Source organism: Oryctolagus cuniculus, chromosome 6 (assembly GCF_964237555.1).
Source record: "Oryctolagus cuniculus chromosome 6, mOryCun1.1, whole genome shotgun sequence".
NCBI lineage: Eukaryota > Metazoa > Chordata > Mammalia > Lagomorpha > Leporidae > Oryctolagus > Oryctolagus cuniculus.
Genome location: NC_091437.1, coordinates 26365597 through 26389265, shown reverse-complemented (window position 1 = coordinate 26389265; position 23669 = coordinate 26365597). Strand labels below are relative to the sequence as shown.

General features: G+C 47.0%; 1 protein-coding gene and 1 long non-coding RNA gene across 2 annotated transcripts in view; one reads left to right on the top strand and one right to left on the bottom strand.

Annotated features, from left to right (window-relative positions):
• Positions 1 to 23669, bottom strand: part of CTNNA1 (catenin alpha 1) — a 364979-nt gene that overhangs the window by 296223 nt on the left and 45087 nt on the right. The gene's annotated exons all lie outside the window — the stretch shown is intronic.
• LOC127490683 (uncharacterized) lies at positions 12144 to 14874 on the top strand. The gene is made up of 3 exons (XR_007918971.2): positions 12144 to 12265; positions 13640 to 13697; positions 14743 to 14874. It is a non-coding gene; the product is annotated as an uncharacterized lncRNA (long non-coding RNA).

Here is a 23669-nt window from a genome sequence, read left to right as displayed (position 1 = left end):
TGAGGTTTTTCTTTTTACATATCTTTATTCTACTGCCACAAAATTGCAAGTAACGGCCAACCCACTGCACAACACCATTGGTGTTGGATTATTCATGTGTGGATCATCTAAGCAGCTCCCTGACAGCGCTGTGTTTGTGTCTTTGTGTTCTATTTGCCCTTCATCTTTACTGCCCCTCAACACACACACTCCCAGACAATTCATAAGTACTCATACACCAACACCACATGTACACAGTCTCTCGCGCGCACGTGCACACATGCGCGCGCGCACACACACACACACACACCCTACTTTGCCCAAAGCAGGCAGTTACAAAAAAAAAAAAAAAATCCATAGATCCTTCCAAACAGCATGCCTCTGTTCCCTTTCTCCTCACCGTAAGGTTCCCTTTCCTGAATATCACCCAGGGTGGGTGGGAAGAAAAGAAAGGAGGAAGGAAGGAAGGGAAATCATGGTCTCCACCCAGGCCTAGCAGTGCAGGCTGTGAGAAGCAGAAGGCTCCTGCTCTCTGCATGCTGGCATCTCTCCTGCCATTTTACTGAAACTTCAGGGTGTTTTTCTCTGTGCGGCACCCACGCTCCCCCCCTTTCTGCCAAAGCTCCTTGTTGTGACAGTGAGAGGCTGCTGGGTTGGGGGAGGGTAGTGCAGCTAGGTACCTCAGGGCTGAGTTACAGCTCCCCCTCCAGGAGATCAGGCTACCAACAAATCCTAGAAGCTCCCTCCAGCTGACCCTGAGCATGGAATGAACACACAGAGTTGTGCAGCCCCTCCCTCGCCTGTACAGACATACACACACACACATGCAGGACTATCACTGGCAGCACGGCCAGTAACAGTCCTGACAGTAACAGTCAGGCAGGAAATCCCATTTCTCAGTGGCGTGAATCTGCCCAAAGCAATGCTGCCTAGGCCCTCCTCTCCCCTGGGCTGAGCAAACCGTGATATATGAGAAGGGCACACTTCAAGCAGAGGGCCTGATGGTGGCAATGCCAGCAGCCTACCTGACACCAGCTTAGCAGTCCCTGCACACAGGAACCAGAGATACCTGTCCTCAGGGCTCCAACAGCACACCCTGGAAAACAGACACAAGTCCTGGTCAGAGGGCAGAAGAGAGGGGCAGTAGCCCATAGACTGTGGCCTCACTCTCTTCAGGCTCAACTGATAGCACGTAGGTCTGGAGCCTCTCTGAAGGTAAGGCCCTGCTACATGAAGGAAAAGAGAAAGGATAGGACTTCTCAGAGCTCTCCCAAAGCTCCAGGTGAACCAAGCAAGAGAAGCCAGGTGATGTACTGAATACCAGAGGACCCACTGCTGCCAAGCTAATCCTAGTCAGGAAAGTGAAAAGGACATTCTCTGTGGTGAGGGACACAAGATGAGAGCATGGGCTCAGCTCTGAGTAGCCAGTCTCATAGCCACCAGTGGGAAAGAATGCTGCCTCCCTCCCTTCCTACATCCTCCTCTCTATTAGGTATCTAAACACATTCTTGTATTTCAATATTTTAAATTACTTCCCTATTCATTTATTTTTATTTACTCGAAAGCCAGAGACACAGAGATCTTCCATCTGCTGGTTCACTCTCCAAATACCCACAGCAGCCAGAGCTGGTCCAGGGCTGAAGCCAGAAGCTCAGAATTCAATCTGGATCTCTCATGTGAGTAGCAGGAATCCAGGTACTTGAGCCATTACCTACTGCGTCCCAAGGTGTGCATTAGCAAGAACTGGGAATTGGAAGGAGACTCAGGACTTGAACCCAGGTGCTCTGATGTGGAATGCAGGTCATTAGGGTCTGTGCTAAACACCTGCCCCTAATTCTTGTGCTGTATGCAAATTTTAAAAATTTAAATAATTCCATAAGGTTTTACTGTAGAGAAAGTTGAGAACCCTTGGGAGATTATGGATTTTACATGACTTGATAAAGATTACAGGGCCAGCAAATGAAAGACCCAGGATTTGCACAGGCCTAGATAAGTTAGAACCTTTGCCCTTTCTATTGCATCTCTAGGACATGCCACTGGAATCCCTCCCAGATTTCTTTGAAGGGCTGGGAGAAATGTGTCTGGCAGTGAAGATAGTGTTGCAGAAGACAGAGAAGGCACTTGCCTATTGACTTTTTTAAAATTAATTAATTTATTTGAAAGGCAGAGTTACAGAGAGGCAGAAGCAGAGAGAGGGAGAATCTTCCATCCACTGATTCACTCCCCAGATGCCTTCAACAGTCGGAGCTGGGCCAATCTGAAGCCAGGAGCCAGGAGCCTCTTCTGGGTCTCCCACACGGGTGCAGGGGCCCAAGGACTTGGGCCATCTTCCACTGTTTTCCGTGGAGCAGCCAGCTCAACCCGGTGCCCATATGGGATGCCATCACTGCAAGCCACAGCTTTACTGCTAAGCCACAACGCTGGCCCCTTGTTGACCTTTTTTTTTTTTTTAAAGATTTATTTATTTATTTTAAAGTTGGAGTTATACAGAGAGAAGGAGAGGCAGAGAGAGAGAGAGTGAGGTCTTCCATCTACTGGTTCACTCCCCAATTGGCCACAATGGCCAGAGCTGTGCGGATCCGAAGCCAGGAGCCAGGAGCTTCTTTTGGGTCTCTCAAGTGGGTGCAGGGGCCCAAAGACTTGAGTCATCTTCCACTGCTATCCCAGGCCACAGCAGAGAGCTGGATCGGAAGTGGAGCGTCCAGGACTGAACTGGTGCCCATATGGGATGCCAGCACTGCAGGCAGCGACTTTATCCATTATGCCACAGGGCTGGACTCTCTGTTGACCTTCTGAGGGATAAAGGGTAGTGCAACCTGGATCTCTGGACACTCAGTTAGTTTTGTACAAGTGCTATGAGATAGGCTCACTGCCAGTCCTGGTTAGGCAGTGTCCAGTGCCATGGGTGATTCATCTAGAGCCATTTCTCCTCCAGGACTCCCCTTTCTTGGCCAATGTGTTACATGACTACAAAATGCCCAGCCCCGGACATGCAAAGAATGTGTTGACTCAGACCCATTTTTTAGATTAATAAGCACATGGTGATACAGGCTGTTTGTTCAGTGATATGCTGCCTAAACTGGAATGTGCCAAATTTCCTTCTCCCACTTCCCCCAGCTCCACCTCCTCTCCAGGTCCTGGCTGCCACCCCTGCCACTCTGGCAGGGAAGTCATTCTGCACTACCTCAAGCAGGCAAGACTGACAGTCTGCAAAACTCAGCTTACCAACCGTGTAGCCTCCCCATGTTCTGAAGTCTCTCCAAGGCCTCTGTGTGTGTGTGTGTGTGTGTGTGTGTGTAAGCTGTATTTTTTTCCTTGTCAGTTGGCAAACTCATTGGTTTCCCTATCTTCTGAACATGTCCTAGCATGGCAGGTACTTAATTTCATACTAGATTTAAGGAAGCAGGCCTGAGCACCTCCTTCATGAGGCAAGAACTATGGATTGGACTTTCCTGTGGCTGACTACACTGAAGAGTCCTCTTCCAAGAGGGGCTGCCAGTAAAAGGTTACCCCTTATCTTCTTCCAAATAGGACTACTCCTCCCTGCAGCCCAAACAATTCATTCAAATTCTCACTCATTCAACAAGTGTTTACTGAGTCTCCATAAGCCAGAACCCACCCACACCAGGTGCAGGGACAAGGTAGTAAACAGACAGACAGCACTCTGCTCTCCTGAAGCTTGAGTTCTAAGGGGAAAGCAAATAAGAAACGAGCAACCCAGGGGCTGGTGTTTTCCACAGTGGCTAAGTTGCTGCTTGGAACACCTGCATCCTTCGTGGGCGTGCCTGGTTCAAGTCTTGGCTCCCAGCATCTTGCTAAGGCATATTCTGGCAGGCAGCAGATGATGGCTCAAATAACTGGGACCGTGCTAACCACATGGGAGACTCAGACTGAGCTCCGGGATCCTGGGGTTAGACTGTCCCAGCCATGGTTGTTCCAAGCATTTGGGGAGTAAACCAGCATATAAAAGATCTCTGTTTCTCTATCTTTCAAATAGCATGAAAATACACAAAAATTAAAACAAGAAATAAGCAAATCAATAATCAGAGCTAGGATGAATCTTAAATAAGATGATATGATACAGCAGGGCAGGGACTGATCAGCAAACCAACGTCTGTGGGCCAAATTGGCCCACCACCTGCTCTGTAAATAAAATTTGCAAATAAAACAAAGAAAGAATGCTTGGCAGGGGGCTACTTTATTTTTTCTTCTTTAATTTGTATTTTTTAAAGAATTTTTTAAAAAAGATAATATACTTAATAAGTCTACACATTTTAAATAGAAGACACTATGCAAAGAAGTCTCTCTCCTGGTTCTGCCTCCCAGCTATCCAACTTCCTTCTCTGTGAGCACCAAATGTTAATTGTGCATTCTTCCGGAGAAAGTCATTCATACAAAAACAAGTACATGTGAATAGTCTGTTTTTGTCCTTAAGGAATTTATTTTAAATTTGAGAGAACAGAGGAAACTTGTAATGTTGGCTAAAACTTGAATGATAAGGTTTCAGGAAGTGAAGATGTCAGAGCAGCAGCTTCCAGGCGGTGGGCACAGTTGGTACAAAGGCTCTGAGCTAGACTTGACATGGTAGGTCCTAGGGTGAGACAAGAGGGTTATGTGTTTGGGGCATGCTGGGTAGGCCAGAGAGCAGTGATTTAAGATGAGCTAGAGAGAATTAGGAAGCAGGAAGTTTCTCTACTTAAAGTCTAATGTCCATATATCCCTGCTCCTGAGTATTCACACTGGGGTGGGAGAGAAGTCATTCCTGATAGCTAACTCTAGGCTTCCTTACTATGTCCTTCAGTCTTAAAGTAGAGTCAGTCTGACATTTTTAAAATATATATATATATTTATTTATTTATTTGAAAGTCAGAGTTACACAGAGAGAGGAAAGGCAGAGAGTGAGAGAGAGAGGTCTTCCATCCACTGGTTCACTCCCCAACTGGCCTCAACGGCCAGGGCTGTGTCGATCCGAAGCCAGGAGCCAGGGGCTTCTTCCCGGTCTCCCACGTGGGTACAGGGGCCCAAGGACTTGGGCCATCTACTACTGCTTTCCCAGGCCACAGCAGAGAGGTGGATCAGAAATGGAGCAACTGGGGCTCAAACTGGTACCCATATGGGATGCCAGCACTGGATCCATGGTTAGCATTTCTAGATGCAGGTCCTACAATCAGAACTCCCAGCCCAGGTAATGGGAATCATCCTGGTGAGGGTGACGATTATCCTCCTAACTGGGGAAGATGGGTCCTTTTCTGATGGCAAAGACAAACATCTCCACCCTTGCTTTGCAAAATATAGGGAATTCTAAATTTGTGCAATAGCTTTGCGGCCATTTTCAACATCAAGTTTTCTATCAGTACCTAATACATGTTCACTATTATGGGAAAGCCAAGTGAAACAGAATACCTTGTCCCTATCCTGAAGGACCTTATAATGCAGCTGGGGAGACAGAACTTGAATTTGTGAAATGATGGCAAGTTAATCTAGATGGTGCACACTAGTTCAGAGAAGCTAGGAACCAACACAATGAAGAGCACCCAAAGCAATTTTCAGGAAAAAGTGAATTGTGAGCTGAGTCTTAAAGGACAGAGAGTATCTTAATAAAAATAATACCTTGATTAAAAAGATATCATGTAAACAGGGCAGCAATTGGCACAGCAATCATTGAATAATTGGCTTATTGATGCTGCTTACAGTTTAGGAAGCACTTTCTCATAAGAGGTCTCATTTCATATTTATAACAATAACTTTGTGATTGAGTGGGCAGGTGTCACTGTTTTCATTTCATGGGAAAGGAAACTGAGGCTTAGGAATGTTAAAAACACCACTCAAATTACAGAGCAGAAAATGAAACCCAAGTGTTCTGACTACGTAGCACAGGCTTCCCTCATTGTGAGAAGAGCATCAGGCAGTTCAAGCAGGCAGACCATCAGGAACAAGAGAAAGAAGCAGGGAGCCTTGGTAAACCCAATTACATGCCAGTTGCACGAGGGATGCTCTCTCAAAGGAGGCTGCCTGCTCTGCCTGCTCCCCTAAGTAGTACCCATATTCCCAGGTCACTGGCCCTTGCTTAGGAGGAGAAAGTTAGAGATGAACAACCTCCAGAGGCGAGAAATGGTGAACAAGTCACCACTTCCACAATCTCATTAGCACTGCAAACCTACACACATGTGCCTCAGACCTGCAGGTTGTCAATGCCGTTACTAAGCCTGAGGCCGAAAATAAATTAGGCTGTGTCTCAGAAAATCAAGGTTATGTTCCTCATACCAAGTATTAGCATGGATTCAAACACTACCTAGTGTTTTTCAAGCCACCTTTCTTTTCTCAGGCCCCTGCTTAATAGCTTCAAGGGCTATCTTCTACACCCTCCACTCAGATGTACCTCAGCACTGCCTAGAGGGGACTGGTGAGTTGAGCCAGCTACCCATAGTCTATTGGAGCCAGACTGTAAGGTCCCTGGTAGGGGGCTTCAGTGTCTGCCTTTAGAATGAGGCTGCATTCTGGGGTTGCCCTTGGCAACCAAGCTGCTTCAATGGCTGTTATCTTTTAGAGAGCTGAGAGCCAGGGAGGAGGGGGCAGCCCTTGAACCATAGGATGCAGGGATCATGTCAGTCATTGTCTTTCTTTCTTGCTCCCTACCTGAGACCCCACTCTCCTGATGAGTTTAAGTGTGTCCCCTCCCTTGTCTCCTTCGGGTCAACAGGTCAACTTGGCCAGTTCCTTGCACACTGTATGTTCTCAAATGACTATTTCATCCTTTTAATTTTTTTTTTTTTTACTTATTTTCATTTTATATGGAAGGTAGAGACACAGACAGAAACAGAGATCTTCCAACTGCTGGTTCACTCCCCAAATACCTGCAATAGCCAGGGCTGGGACAGACTGAAGCCAAGAGCCAGGAACTCCATCTGGTCTCCATCTGGTTTGTAGCAGAGAGTACTTGGGTCATTATTTACTGCATTCCTAGGAACATTAGCAGGAAGCTGGATCAGAAGCAGAGCAGCCAGGAGCCAGCATTGTGGCATAGCAGGTAAAGCCTCTGCCTGGCCAATGGTCCAAGTCCCTGCTGCTCCACTTCTGATCCAGCTCTCTGCTATGGCCTGGGAAAGCAGTAGAAGATGGCCCAAGTGCTTGGGCCTCTCTACCCGCATGGGAGACCCACAAGAAGCTTCTGGTTCCTGGCTTTGGGTCAGCAAAGCTCTGGCCATCATGGCCATCTGGGGAGTGGACCAGTGAATGGAGGGCCTCTCTCTCTCTCTCTCTCTCCCTCTGCCTCTCTGTAATGCAGTCTTTCAAATAAATAAATAAATCATTAAAAAAAAAAAGAAGCAGAGCAGTCAGGACTTGAACTGGCACTCTGATGGGGAATGCTGGTGTTGCAAACAGTGACTTAACCCACTGAGCCAGGATTCTGGCCCTCATTTGTACTTTTAAGCTTCAACATCCATTTCTCCAGGAATCCTATCATTTTCTGTGCCAAGCAAGCATAGGTATCCCTGCCCATGAACCCCCGTGCATCATTCTTACCCTAACATACCCCATGGTTTAACATTTATCTGTTTTTATAAGGTTCTTTAGGAATGCATCTTATTCTAGCACAAAATGGCATGGCACACAGGCACAAAATAAATGCTTCTTGAATGGGTAAGTGAATAAAAAGAAACATAACACACCAAGAGAAAGACATGGGAGGGGGAGGTAGCACTGGGAGAAAGCAGCAGAGCACAGAGGGGTTCCATTATGACTCAGCTTCGCCGACAATGCTGGCTGTGTGGAGGGAGCAGGCTGGGGCCATCCAGGGCAGTCTTGAAAGCTGAATTAACACATTTAGGCCAGGAAAGTGGCAAGCTCAAAGCAGTGCTTTAGGAAGACAGATCCAGCCAGGTGTGCAGGACAGACTGGAGGGGAGAACAGAAGGGAAGGGAGACTATTCAGGAGACTTTTTTTTTTTTTGACAGGCAGAGTGGACAGTGAGAGAGAGAGACACAGAGACAGAGAGAAAGGTCTTCCTTTTCTGTTGGTTCACTCTCCAATGGCCGCTGCGGCACTGCGGCACTGCAGCCGGCGCACCGCGCTGATCCGAAGCCAGGAGCCAGGTGCTTCTCCTGGTCTCCCATGGGGTGCAGGGCCCAAGCACTTGGGCCATCCTCCACTGCATTCCTGGTCCACAGCAGAGAGCTGGCCTGGAAGAGGGGCAACCGGGACAGAATCCAGTGCCCCAACCGGGACTAGAACCCAGTGTGCCGGCGCCGCCAGGTGGAGGATTAGCCTAGTGAGCCATGGTGCTGGCCTCAGGAGGCTGTCTTGACAGTCCAGACTTGACATGTGAAGGGTCTAGACAAGAGCAGTGGTGGGGGAAATGCTAGGAAGAAATAAACCATCCAACTCTGTTGGATGGCTTCTTTATGTAACCTGGAAACTTCCACAGCTACCTAACCTTGGTTAATTTAATATTCCATGGTCGCCTTCTGAGCCAACTGGCCACCAGGTAATTTCTGCTCACAGACATCTTAGATGCTATGAAAGATGCTGCCGTTACTCCTAGGGGCTGAGGGGAACAGGGTGGAGGAATAGTCTAGAAGAACATTTCCCAAACCAGCAGTCCTGTGGTCCACTGCATATTAAAAGCTATGTTACAAAGAAAAAAAATGAGCTTTTGGCTCAGAAAATGTTGGGAAACTCTAGATTTAACAATGGGAAAAACTATCTCTTGACTGGAATATGTCAGGGGGCTATAGACCTGTCTCATTAGTGTTTACCAACCTTAAATGGCAATGGAATGATTTTCATGCCACACCCATTCATTGCTCCTAAAGGAGCACTTATAAACAGCTGGAAGAATCTGGAATCCAGTTTGTTTGCCTTGCCTCCTGCAGGATGCATCTGGACTACATATGTCAAGCACACTGCCTACACACCCACCACACTTGTTTAGCAGAGTAGCTTCACCCACAGCACTACCTCAGTACAGAGTAAGCATACAGAAGCTATTTACAAGCTATGACTCTGAAACAAGTCTGCCAGGATTCAAACCCCAGCTCTACCAACTAAAAGTTATCTAGCCTGAGTTTCAGTCTGCTTATCTACACAATGGGGAAATACTAGAATCTATTTCAAAAAGGTTACTTGAAGGATTACGTCAGTGAGATAGGCCATGAAGGACACTGCATTTTCCCGGCTGCATAGGAATCCCTCAATAAATCTGAGCTACTATTGTTATCTACCACTGTGTACTATGATAACACAAAAGCCCTCCAACCATAGCTCTGAACCAGGGTAACCAGGTGAGGCCTGGTATAAACAGGTGAGCAGGATCAGATTTCTCTCTTTGGAGAAATCAGAATGAACATGGGGCCAAATGTCTAACAGTGGAGGTAAAAACTGAAAAGATGTATACAGAGTATCCAAGGGTTGCTGTCTATTCTAGCAATTAAGTTGCAGGTTAAGACATCCATGTCCCTGGGGCCATCGCTGTGGCATAGCTGGTAAAACCGCTGCTTGCATTGCTGGCAACCCATATGGGTACCAGTTCGAGTCCCGGCTGCTCCACTTCTGATCCAGCTCTCTTCTATTATGGCCTTGGAAAGCAGTGGAAGATGGCCCAAGTAATTGGGCCCCTGCACCTGCATGGAAAGACCTGGAGGAACCTCCTGGATCCTGGCTTTGGATTGGTGCAGCTCTGGCTATTGCGGCCAACTGGGGGGTGAACCAGTGGATGAAAGACCTCTCTCTCTTTCTCTGCCTCTCCTTCTTTCTCTGTAACTCTCTCTTTTCTTTTCTTTTCTTTTCTTTTCTTTTCTTTCTTTCTTTCTTTCTTTCTTTCTTTCTTTCTTTCTTTCTTTCAAGATTTATTTATTTATTTGAAAGTCAGAGTTACACAGAGAGAGAAGGAGAGACAAAGAGAGAGAAAGAGGTCTTCCATCCACTGGTTCACTCCCCAGATGGCCTCAGGGGCTGGAGCTGCGCCTATCAGAAGCCAGGAGCCAGGAGCTTCCTCCAGGCTTCCCAAATGGGTGCAGGGGCCTCCAGTCCCATTTGTGGCTGTCCCTGTGTCTCAATGTCTCAATCTGTTTTGTGCATCTGTAACAGAATATCTGAGACTGGGTAATTTAATAGAACACAGTTTGTTTGCTTTGTTTTGTTTTTGTTACAGTTCTGAAGGCTGGGAGGTCCAAGGTCAAGGAGCCTGTACCTGGTGAGGGTGTTCTTGCTCTGTCATTCCACAGCAGACTGCACACATGAAAAAACAACAGATTGAAATCATTGCCTCAAGTCCTTTTATTTATCATCAGTATCAAACCATTCATGAGGGCTCCACGCTCAGGACTTAAACACCTCCCAGTAGGCCTCACCTCCCAATACTGATGACTGAGGATGAAGTTTCCAACACTTACACTGGGAGACATATTCAAATCATAGCACCCTGTTTCCCCCTTTTATCAGAGCAGCTTTGGGCCCTCAGATATTTCAAGCTAGCTGCTTCCTGGCTGGGATGCCAACTCAATAGGTGTTTATAGACTCACTGTCAAGAGCCAGAAGCTAATGCCATATCTTCCATGACTACAGGGGATACCAGTTCCCCACATCTTCTACTCTTCCTCCCTTTTTCCTTGATCTCACCACCCACATATCTTTCTAGTGGCTTACCTTAAATCCAACAGCTTTCACACATCCCAAAGAGAAGCCTTTGGATTTAACAGACAGAATTAAGAAATGAAGGAAATAATTATTTCTACTAATATGATACAAGGTAATTAATACAAGGTAAAATTTTATGTTATACTACTTTATCTGATTTGGCTAATAGCTCTCTGAGAGTCATTAGTATTTCCATTTTAGATATGAAAAACTAAAGCTCAAGGTCATATAACCACAAAAGGTAGAACCAGGACTTGAACTCAGCACATCTCATCTTAAGCCAGGGGTCGATCAACTGTTCCCTCCAGTATAGCCTCAGGACCCGGGGCTAGACCAGGAATCAACCCTTCTGCTGAACATGTCTCTGGGCAGGTCATACTCAGTTCTGTGGATTTGTGGGGAAGCTGCACCCCAAATACCTAGCTTAGCCTCTGGAACTCACTTTTTAGAGGAGGTGAGCTGGAAAGGACATCCGGAGATGCCATAAGCAAAGTCTTGGATCAGAGCGACTCTGCCTGCTCTTGTCACACACCCTCCTCTGGGGAAATTCCCAGTAGTTGTGATATGGTCAGGTTCAATATTCTATCCTAATATGGTCTGACAGCAGCTAAAAGGCTGGAGTGGGAAGATACGAAGACTGAAAATCCCTCAGTGGAAACATGGTTTCTTGTTACCACCATTTCTGATCTCTGAGTACCAGGGACTCAGAAAGTCTCAAGCACCACAATTATCTGATGGGTTTTGAGTCTCATTCATTAGCCATGGTAAGAGACGTCTCATCCTTCTCTGACCTCCAGGGAAAGCCCGAATCAAAGCACTCTGAGGAGAATGAGCAGTCTGACTTCTCCCTTGGTTCCCCTCTTTAGACCTGTCCCTCTTCTCTGGGAACCAGCGTCTTTAGAATCATGGGTCTTCCCTGCCCTCTCCTCAATCACTAGCATCATCACAGATCTCTGAGAGCATCCCAAAGTCCCCAGGTTTTTATCTTCTGAATCCTGCAACTGAGACTTTATTATGGGGGACAGGGGAAGCATACATTCTTCGTTCCTTCTCTCCTCTTTCACTTGTAGTGCTGAGAAGGCAGGTGGTCTGAGCCCCACTTCTACCTACCAAAACTGCTACCCCTGCCAGTTCTACCCCAGCTACCTGTGCCTGTAAAGGCACACACACTCACACTAAGGGAACCACAAAGTTCCCCTGGGAAACTTCAAAAAAAAAAAAAAAAAAAAAAAAGCCAACAAAAACAGACTTAACACTTAACAACTGTAAAGAGCGACTCCAAGTGGACACACAGGAAAGCTCCAAGCCTTTTTAGTTTTCTCCTAACACACATTTCTCTCTCCCCACTCTGGGCCAAGAAAGATGTTAATGGAGTCATCCATTAAATGCAGCAGCTGCCAGAGCCTTAGGCTAACTGGGCAGAGGGCCTGAACCCATTTATTCAAAAACACAGCCCCCTCCACATAATCTCAGGTTTTTATCTTTTCATTTCCACGTTGTGCTTCAGCCAGGTCATTCAATGGCAACTCCCTGAGAATCTCACGCTTGCTTAGAGTCTGCCTATCTGCCAGCCACAAAGACAGCACATGGAGAGATGGGAGGAGGCTGGTAGGCAGTGTCTATCTGCAAGTACCTCCCAAAGGCCCATCAGGTGAGAAAACGTTACTGTAAGTTCTGGTTGAGTAATCTTCATGAAAGGTGTAACTGTGAGAATTTACTACAATATCATGGTCTACAAGCCATTCACAGAAGGAAGACTGCCTGTTTCTGAGGACTCTGGCCCTGAGACCAACACCCACCTGTCATTCCTATCTCATACCTGCCCTGACCCCCACTGTGAACTATTAAGTTATACATTTTACCAGCTGTTTAGAATGAAGACAACAAATCAACCAATTTATGGTGGGAAAACCCTAAATTATAAGCTCTAGTTTAAGTACTGGCAAATTGTGGCAACATGACTTGGTCAGAGTGGAACTCTGACTAAATAAAATTCTGCCTCGGGCCGGCGCTGCGGCTCACTAGGCTAATCCTCCGCCTTGCGGCGCCGGCACACCAGGTTCTAGTCCCGGTCGGGGCACCGGATTCTGTCCCGGTTGCTCCTCTTCCAGGCCAGATCTCTGCTGTGGCCAGGGAGTGCAGTGGAGGATGGCCCAAGTACTTGGGCCCTGCACCCCATGGGAGACCAGGAGAAGTACCTGGCTCCTGCCATTGGATCAGCGTGGTGCGCCGGCCGCAGCGCGCTGGCCGTGGCGGCCATTGGAGGGTGAACCAACGGCAAAGGAAGACCTTTCTCTCTGACTCTCTCTCTCACTGTCCACTCTGCCTGTCAAAAAAAAAAACTTAAAAAAAATAAGAAAAAATAAAATTCTGCCTCCATGGTTCTTTCTGCTTCTCTCAGCTTCCTCTTTGGCCTATGATCCTCTGAGAAGCCATTCCACAAACATTAACTACATGTCACTGTGTGGCAGGCTGCTCTTCCTGGAACAACCCTCGGGTTCATGGCAAGACTGCCTCCTCTTTTGCATTGCTATCACACAACCCCATAGACTGCATGGCTTAAACAACAGAAATGTATTTTCTCACAGTTCTGGAGCTGCAAGTCTGTGCTGGGAGTGGGAAGAAGGTAGAAAATGTGTGAGAGAGCAAGAAAGAATGTGTGCAATGAAAGCCCCACAGTATTATTCCTAAAGGGGCACTAACCGTCACCACCCAGGCTCATCTTCACCTCATCTAAACCCATCACTGGGTTCAAATACCATCACACTGGGGGGTTAGGGCTTGAACATATGAATTTTGGAGACACATAATTCAGTCCACAGCAGCTATCATTTTGTAAACAGGGAAAACAGGCAAACGTTGGGCAGATTTGTTCAATGCAGCTGTTTCTGGCCAGCCATTTCCCTTGCATCTACATTCTTCTAGGAATCCCATTTGTTGACTGATGCAAAAGAGATGTTAGATGCCAAATATCTGGGCCAGGCCTAGGATTTCCCAACTGTTTGACTTTCCTCTCTCTCTGCAGGTGCAGCTTTTTGCTCCAGAAAAATCAGGCTGGGACTGTTCACAAGTCTCAGTCCTTGGTAAGTATTCTGTAGGTGACAGCAGAGGCATCTGTGCACACTCCCACCCAGCTCAGGCTTTGAAGCTTGGGAGCAGAGCCATTAACATTCTCTTCAGCATGCAGACAGTTCTCTTCAGCCCTTGTTAGTCTCATTTTCTTCCCTCCTGACTTTCTCATCAAGAGAAGCGGCTTTCTTGTTCCTAGAACCTTTTCTTCTCTTCAAAGATCTCTGGGCTCCAGGGACGCCTGTGGCCAAGAGGCTTGCCAGACACTTTCGGATTCCCAATGAAGAAACTATGTCACCAGCCCTGCAGCTAAGAACCCAAACACACTCACTCGCCTCGCAGATGAGTTCAGGATTGAGCAAGGACCCGCCAGGAGGCTGGCCCTCCCTATGGCTTCCTAAACATTCTGCTGGGGCTGGGCTAGGGTTACAGAAGCTGTTCTGCTGAGCACCCCCTTCTACTGGATTTGGGCTATTTCCATAGAGGAAGTCAAGGAGGGTCATGGGTCCTGCCTTCAGAAAGCAGAATCCATCCACTCCCCTTCCTCCATTCTGCAGCTAAGAGGGGAGGTGGGGAGGACTCTACTTCACAGAATTCCGATAGGCTGGACAGGGGCAGAGGAGCAGGCTCAGTGAGAATGCCATTCACACCTCTGTTACTTAAGAGCTTCCATCTATCCAGCTGTGTGGCAGGTGCTTTGAAAGCAGTAAAAAGTAATCTCAGAGAAGCTTAAACTGTATTAGCCCCAAAGTCAATTTCTTAAGTAGTCTACAGAGCTTAGTAACAGGGACTCCAGTGCCTGCAATTCAGACAACAGTGAGTCTGGCAGATAGTAATTCAGGTTCATTATCCAAACTTTCCTCTTAAGGCTCCTCTTTCCCACCAAAAGCCACTGGTTAGATCCCATGTCCTGCCCCAGGTTTTCTAGGGTAAGGTTATTATGCGATAGTCCTGTACCACCAAAAACTTGGTTCTGTCATCTTCCCCTCCCTTATGCTTTGTTGTTATCTCAGGCACAAAAGCACTCACTCCTTCTGACTGCTTCTGTGGTAATTCCAGGGACATAGGTGAAAACAACCTCCCATCATGGCTCATACGTCAGCAAAGTTCTCTGCAGACAACAGTTACAGCAACAGGCACAATCAATTTTTATTCATTGCCTGTCCCTTCTGGCCCCAGAGCTGGGTCCAGCATCACCCTGCACGATGCCCAGGTGGGCACACAGACACACAGAGAAGGACTGCTACTCCATCTGCTGGTTTGATGGAGGCTTCAGGTAGGAGCCCTTGAATTGCTTGGCAAGGCAGACTCTGGCTCTGAACTGAAGACCCAAATGTCTTTTCATCATGATAAAAAATATATATTCAGCACTTTTGTCAAAGGTGATGCCATCTACCCCTCCCACCTAAAACGCACAGACACAAATGCAGCTAAAAACCACAGAGCCAAGGATTACTGATCTCTAAAGGAAGCTGGGGAAGCAAGGAAGTTTAGCAGCCTCTGGGTCTGCTCTGGGCAAGCACTGTTTTGGGGTAATAAGGAGGCCTGCTTAGAAGAAGAAGACAGTTTCAAACCAAGGATGGAGAGTACAAAAACACAGATGAGGTTTGCATTTCCATGTTTCCATCAAGCCCTTCTCTAACTTGAAATTCTTCAGGGGCCAGCACTGTGGTGTAGTGGGTAAAGCCACTGCCTGAGGTGTGGGTATCCTATATGGATGCCAGTTCAAGTCCTTGCTGCTCCATTCCCATCCAGCTCCCTGCTAATATGCCCGAGAAAGCAGAAGATGGTCCAAGTGCTTGGGCCCCTGCATCTACATGGGAGATCTGTTAAAAGCTCCTGGCTCCTTGCTTCATAATGGCTCACCTCTGACCGCTGAGGCTGTTTGGGAGTGAACCAGCAGATGGGAAGTCTCTTGCTCTCTCTCTGTAACTTTCAAACAATAAAACAAAGTGGGGGGAGGACAGCTATTGTTGTGGCATACCAGGTAAAGCTGCCACCTGAGACACATGGGCACTGGTTCAAGTCTAGGCTGCTCTGCTTCCAGTCTGACTCCCTGCTGGTGTGCCTGGGACAGCAGTGGAGGATGGCCTGGGTGCTTGGGCTCCTGCACCCATGTGGGAGACCCAGAGGAGATTCCTGACTCCTGGTTTGGGCCTGGCCCAGCCCCAGCAGCCATTTAGGGAGTGAACCAGTGGATGAAAGATCTCTCTAATTCTCTCTCTATATATATATATGTCTTTCTCTCTGTGTGTAACTCTGACTTTCAGGTAAATAAATAAATCTTAACAACAATGTGGCTTTCTTTGTATAAAAAGCTTCTTCTGCAATTATTTAACTATTCCACAGGATCAATGGGCCATCCAGATTCATTTTTCTGCTCTTTTTCTTTTTCTTTTTTTTTTTAGATTTATTTATTTATTTGAAAGGGAGAGTTACAGAGGCAGAGAGAGAGAGAAAGATCTTCCGTTTGCTGGTTCACTCCCCAAATGGCCACAACAGCTGGAGCTGGGCTCATTTGAAGCCAGAAGCCAGAAGCCAGGAGCTTCTTCCAGGTCTTGCAGGTGGGTGCAGGGGCCCAAGGACTTGGGTCAACTTCTACTGTTTTTGCAGGCCATAACAGAGAACTGGATTGGAAATGGAGCAGCCAGGACTTGAACCAGAACTCATATGGGATGCAGGAAATGTAGATGGAAGCTTTACCTGCTATGCCACAGCACCAGTCCCAGTGCTCAGTTTCTTATTTATTCTTTCTGAAGTCAAGGAAAGGATGGGGTTCCATTTAATGCACTGAAGACAATTACAGAAAAGAATGATGTCATTACCTACCCCTACTCAGAACTTAATTACCTGGTTTCTGAAATCCCTTGTTTGACCACAGCAACTGCATTGTGTTAACTGGACATTAAACCAGCAGATATTCCCATATCCAGTCCCTGGTTCACACCAAAGTGAGGGGCCAGCACGGCCAGCAGAGAGAGCATTTTCATGGACAACAGTTGGAAATCAGTTATAGGATTCTAAAACTTTTCACCTGTAACAAGGGTTAAAAAGAAGTTGTTTGAGGGCCGGCGCCATGGCTCACTAGGCTAATCCTCCGCCTTGCGGCGCCGGCACACCAGGTTCTAGTCCCGGTCGGGGTGCCGGATTCTGTCCCGGTTGCCCCTCTTCCAGGCCAGCTCTCTGCTGTGGCCAGGGAATGCAGTGGAGGATGGCCCAAGTCCTTGGGCCCTGCACCCCATGGGAGACCAGGAGAAGTACCTGGCTCCTGCCATCGGATCGGCGTGGTGCGCTGGCCGCAGCACACTGGCCACGGCGGCCATTGGAAGGTGAACCAACGGCAAAGGAAGACCTTTCTCTCTGTCTCTCTCTCTCTCACTATCCACTCTGCCTGTCAAAAAAATAAAAAAAATAAATAAATTAAATTAAAAAAAAAGAAGTTGTTTGGGGCTGGTGCTATGGTGTAACAGGTAAAACCGCCGCCTGCATTGCTGGCATCTCATATAGGCGCTGGTTCGAGTCCTGGCTGCTCCACTTCTGATCCAGCTCTCTGCTATGGCCAGGGAAAGCAGCGGAAGATGGCCCAAGTCCTTGGGCCCCTGCACCCACGTGGGAGACCCAGAAGAAGCTCCTGGCTCCTGGCTTCAGATAGGTGCAGCTATGGCCGTTGCAGCCAATTGGGGAGTGAACCAGCAGATGGAAGACCCTTCTCCCTCTCTCCCTGCCTCTCCTTCTCTCTCTGTGTAACTTTTTGAAGTAAATAAATAAATCTTTAAAAAAGAAAAAAATAAGAAGCTGTTGGAGGCTGGTGCTGTAGCACAGCAGGTAAAGCTGCTGCCTGCAGTGCCGGCATCTCATATGGGCATCAGTTCGAGTCCCAACTGCTCCACTTCTGATTTGGCTCTCAGCTGTGGCCTGGGAAAGCAGTGGAAGATGGCCCAAGTCCTCAGACCTCTGAACCAGTGTGGGAGACCTGGAAGAAGCTCCTGTCTCCTGTCTTCAGATCTGCTCAGCTCAGGCTGTTGCAGCCACCTTGGGAGTGAACAAGCAGATGAAAGACCTCTTTCTCTCTGCCTCTGCCTCTCTGTACCTCTGCTGGTCAAATATATCAATAAACCTTTTGTTTTAAAAATTGTTTAATATTAATTTTTTTTCCAAAAAAGATTTATTTATTTGAAAGGAGGAGTTACAGAGGGAGAGACAGAGAAAAGAGACCTTCCAGCCACTAGTTCACTCCCCAAATGGCCACAATGGCTGGGGCCAGGCCAGGACAAAGCCATGGATCAGAAATTCCATCCTGTTCTCCCACATGAATGGCAGGGACCCAAGCACTTGTGCCATCTTCTGCTGCCTTCCCAGGTGCATAAGCAGGGAACTGGATTGGACGTGGAGCAGGTGGGACTCCAAATGGCATTCAAATGGGATGCCAAGGTTGCAGGAGGTAGCCACAATGCTGAACCCAACAGAATGTTTTTGAAAAAGATTTAGTAAGAAATATTGGTGAGCTAAGAGTACCCTCCTGCAAAGAGAGATACCTGTGTTTCACCACAGAATGAATGATGTATCTCGCAGTTAGCAGGGCAGAGTGGACCAATTTATGGTTCCAGCCTAAGAAACTTATGGGTAACAATATATGCTAGCAGCTGTTTTTTGATGATGCTGCCCATGGTTTCAGAGCTTCTTTGTGCAGAGTGTGTTTCTTAGAAACCTGAGGTAGGCCACATGCTTGGGGGGATGGCTTAGAGATCATCTTAGAGGCTTTCCATGGATGTTAGCTGCAAAATGGAAACAGACTGGTGCATTAAAGAGCACAGTGGAAGAGGGCAGCTTACAAAGGGAGTGCACTTGCCCAGGTCATGTCACAGGAACTGCAGCAGAATGCATGTGTGTGTGACAGAGAGTATATGTGTGTGTGTCAGAGTTAGAGTATGTGTGTGAGTCTGTGTGGGAGAATGTATGTGTCTGAGAAAGTATGCCTATGTGTGTGTGTGAAACAGAGAGAGAAAAAATGTGTGTGTGAGAGAGAGAAAGAGAGAGAAACAGAAGGAAAGAGAGAGAGAGAGAGAGAGAGAGAGAGAATACATCAAGTCAGATTTAAACACTGGCTATGCCTGGAGAGCACAAAGCTTCAACAATATGAGACAAGTACAATATTTACTATTACTTCCCACTCCTTGTGCTCTAATCCTGGCAGTGTCAGAAAATTCAAGACTTAACAGCAAGTCCCACATGAGAAAGGACAAACAGCTCACCTTAAAAAAAAAAAAAAAAGATTTATTTATTTGAAATACTGAGTTACAGAGGGAGACAGAGAGAGGGAGGGAATGAATCTTCCATCTACTGGTTCATTCCCCCAGTGGTTGCAACTACCAGGACTGGGCCAGAAGCCTGGAATTCCATCCAGGTCTCCCACATTGGTGGCAGGGGCCAAGTCCTTGGCCATCATCTGCTGCCTTCCCAGGCATGTTATCAGTAAGCTGGATGTGAAGCATACTAGCTGGGATTTGAACCAGCACTCTGATTTGGGATATAGGTATCCCAAGTGTTTGCTTAAACCCCTGTGCTATAAGCCTAACTCTCTCCACCAGTGAGCATTTTAAGTATCTAACGAAAAGTATGTTTTACTATGGAAAATGACTATGGGACTTCCTCACACCTACAGGAAATCCAAAAAAGTATTTGTCCAATAGAAGAGTTAGGACCATCACTACAAAGCAAGTTTAAAGAAACAATGGAAGCCAAAAACAAAGTTCCTCTTACGATTATACCCCATGTCAGTTTTCCAGTTGCAATTATCAAAGTTGTTTCTTAACCCTTACTTTAAAACACAATGAAAACACCACTCAGGTGGGCATCTGGCCTATTGGTTAAGATAGATTAAGAATTGGGGCCAGCGCCATGGTGTAGTAGGTTAATCCTCCGTCTGTGGTGCCAGCATCCCATATGAACTCCGGTTCTAATCCCGGCTGTTCCTCTTCCAATCCCGCTCTCTGCTGTGGTCTCAGAAAGCAGTAGAAGATGGCCCAAGAGCTTGGGCCCCTGCACCTACATGGGAGACTGGGAAGAAGCACCTGGCTCCTGATTTCGGATTGGCGCAGCTCTGGCCGTTGTGGCCATCTGGGGAATGAACCAACAGAAGGAAGACCTTTCTCTCTGTCTCTTTCTCTTACTGTCTATAACACTACCTCTCAAATAAATAAATAAAATCTTTAAAAAAAAAAAAAAAGATAGATTAAGAAGCCTGAGTCGGGGCTGGTACTGTGGCATAGTAGGTTAAGCCTCTGTCTGTGGTGCTGGCATCTCATATGGGTACCAGTTTAAGTCCCAGCTGCTCTGCTTCTATGACTGGTGAGAGGGAGAGACAGAGAGAAAGGTCTTTCTTCCACTGGTTCACTCTCCAGATGGCCACAATGGCCAGAGCTGGGCCGATCCGAAGCCAGGAGCCAGGAGCTTCTTCTGGGTCTCCCACATGGGTACAGGGGCCCAAGGACTTGGGCCATCTTTTACTGCTTTCCCAGGCCATAGCAGAGAGCTGAATTGGAAGAGGAGCAGCCAGCACTAGAACCCAGTGCCCATATGGGATGCCAGCGCCACAGGTGGAGGATTAACCTACTGTGCCATGGTGCCGGCCCCTCTCTGCCTTTGAAATAATATAAAAATTAAAAAATTAAAATGGGGGCTGGCGCCGCAGCTCAATAGGCTAATCCTCTGCCTGCGGCGCCGGCACACTGGGTTCTAGTCCTGGTCGGGGTGCCGGATTCTGTCCCGGTTGCCCCTCTTCCAGGCCAGCTCTCTGCTGTGGCCCGGGAGTGCAGTGGAGGATGGCCCAAGTCCTTGGGCCCCGCACCCGCATGGGAGACCAGGAGAAGCACCTGGCTCCTGGCTTTGGATCGGCATGGTGCGCTGGCCACAGCACGCTGGCCGCAGCGGCCACTGGAGGGCGAATCAGCGGTAAAAAGGAAGACCTTTCTCTCTGTCTCTCTCTCTCTCACTGTCCACTCTGCCTATCAAAAAAATAAAAAAATAAAAAAATAATAAATTAAAATGGGGGCCAGAATCTGCTACCTGCAATGTCAGCATCCCATGTGAGTGCTGGTTCAGATCCTAGCTGTTCTACTTCCAGCCCAGCAGCAGAGAAAGGTCCAGGTAATTGGACCTCTACCACCCATGTGGGAGTCCAGGATGGAGTTTCAGGCTCTAGGCTTCAGTCTGGCCCAGCCCCAGCCAGTGCAGCCACTTGGGGACTGACAGAGTGAATTAGTAAATAGAAGACTTCTCTCTCACTCTATCTCTCTGTAACTCTGCCTTTCAAATAAATAAATCTTTAAAATAAATAAATAAGTAAAATCCTAGAGGCCAGCATTGTGGCACAGCAGGTTAAGCTGCTACCTGCAATGCTGGCATTCCTCATGAATACCAAGAATCCCTCCTACTCCACTTATGATCCAGCTTCCTGCTAAGTGAACAAGCAGATAGAAGATCAACTTCTCTTTCTCTTCCTCTCCCTCTGTGACTCTACCTTTCAAATAAATAAGTAAATCTTAAGGGGGAAAAAAAAACTGTAAAACCAAACACCACCAAAGTGGTCACTATCAGGAAAGCTGTTGTCAGACCTAATCATTCACTTTGACTTAACAGCACTTGGACATCCTTTAGAAAATGAGGCCTACAGGTTTAAGCTCTGCTCACTTCTCTTCCTTCTCAGTTTCCTAGTGCATCCTCTCTTCTGTTACCCTGCAGTGTGTACCACAGTTCTGGGTGCAGTTACTCTCAACAATGTCCCAGAACCCCCTGTGCTGTCACATTCCTAACCTAACTCTGCCCCGCAGCACCCTGCCCATTTTAATGACAACACAGAGACTCAAAAATCATCTCAATGGAGTTTTAGAGTCTCCTCCAAGGTAGCACTTACTGCCAATTTCTCCGCTTCACCTTTTCATTCTTTTCCTACAGTCACAGGGTGAGATACACATACATACAACCACGTACAATGCACTATGCAAAGAAAATTATATCCATGGATTCTCTGCTCCCCAGGAAAGTACTACTGAAGGCAGCTACATTAAACAGACAAGTGTAAACACATACATAGCAGAAAAGCAGCATGAACACAACTTATGAATGGACAGCAGCAGGGTAAATGCACGACTCAGATGTGGCCAAAGACTGTTCACCAAACAATTACTATGTGTCAGGTTTTGGGGTTGGTCCTGGAAATGACATTTTGAATAGGGCAGACACAGTTCATACACATGGGGATTTCAAGTTAAAAGCCAAGATAAATACCAAACATCTTTTTACTACTTTTACTCCATGGAAGTATTTTTAAAGAAGTCAGCATTGTGGTATACATGGTTAAGCTGCCACTTGCGAAGCTGGCATTCCTTATCAGAACTCCAGCTAAAGTCCTGGACACTTCATTTCCAATCCAGCTTCCTGCTATAGCCTCAGAAAGCAGCAGATTATGGTCCAAGTACTTGGACACCTGTCATTCATGTGGGAGACCCAGATGGAGTTCCTGGATCTCAGCTTTGGCTTGGCTCAAACCTAGATGTTGTGGTCATTTGAGGAGTAAATCAGCAATGGAAGATCTCTCTCTCTCTCTCTCCCTCTCCCTCTCCCTCTCTCCCCTCCCCTCCCTCCTTCCCTCCCTTCCTTTATCACTCTTTAAATATATAAATACATAAATCTTTTTTTAAGTATCTGTGGATATAGATGTGGAAAATGCTATGGAAGATAACATGCAGGATTGGTCTAGGCATTAATCTAATCTAATTAGGGGCTGGAAAAGCTTGTCTATACAAGTGACATTTAAAATGGAGCCTGAAGGGGCCAGCATGGTGGTGCAGTAGGTTAATCCTCCACCTACAGCACTGGCATCACATATGGACGCAGATTCTAGTCCCAGCCGCTCCTCTTCCTATTCAGCTCTCTGCTATGGCCTGGGATAGCAGTAGAAGATGGCCCAAGTCCTTGGGCCTCTGCACCCGTGTGGGAGACCAGAGGATGCTCCTGGCTCCTGGCTTCGGATTGATGCAGCTCCAGCCATTGCAGTTTGGGGAGTGAACCAATGGCTGGAAGACCTTTCTCTCTGTCTCTCCCTCTCACTGTCTGTAACTCTACCTCTCAAATAAATAAATAAAATGTTTTTAAAAAATAAAAATAAAATAGAGCCTGAAGCCTACAAAGGGTTACAAAAACGACTGTGAGGAGAACAGTGATCCAGGAAGAAACATCTGAGAATGCGGAAGGAACATTCAAGGAACTGCAAGTCCAAGGTAGCTGAAGTCAATTTATCTATCAAGTGGGAAAAGGGATCGAGATGGAGTTTGAAGGGATCAGCAGGAGGCTAGGAGATTTTAGATAAAGAACAAAGGAAGCAAAAATTACAGGATCAAAGATTCAAAGATGAGAAGGAACTTTAAGGGTTATCCAGCCCAACCATCCAAGTGATGTTGGAAATCCTCTCTGTCCATTCCATATCACCCGTGGAGGCCAGAAAGGAGTTGGCATGGGATCACAGGAACCTCCTCTGACTTGGCCCAGGAACACCCAAGAGCTGAGGCAGGAGGGTTCTTGGTTCCATTCCCCTGACACCAGAGGAGGAAGTGGAGCTGGCCCTCTGGTCAGCTTATTTACGTGAAGATCTGTTCACAGGATGACCGACGTGAAGTGCATAACCACCATTCATGTCTATTCACTATAGCTCCCTGGAAGAATAATTATCTTGAGCAAGTGTAAGGGAGGTTCATTTGTTCAAGAGGACCTAGCTAACTTGAATTTATGACACAGCAACCTACAGTTGAGGGCTAGGCAAGGCACTCTGTGAAGCAGCCAGGGGACAGAAAATCCAGTGTGGCCACTGCACAGAGGAGCTATAGCTCACGGAACCTAGTAAGTGGGATTTGTTCATCAAAAGTAGGGGAATGCTTCTGTGCTGGTAACAGCACAAAAAGGCTATTTCTTGCTGATACAAACTAGTGAAA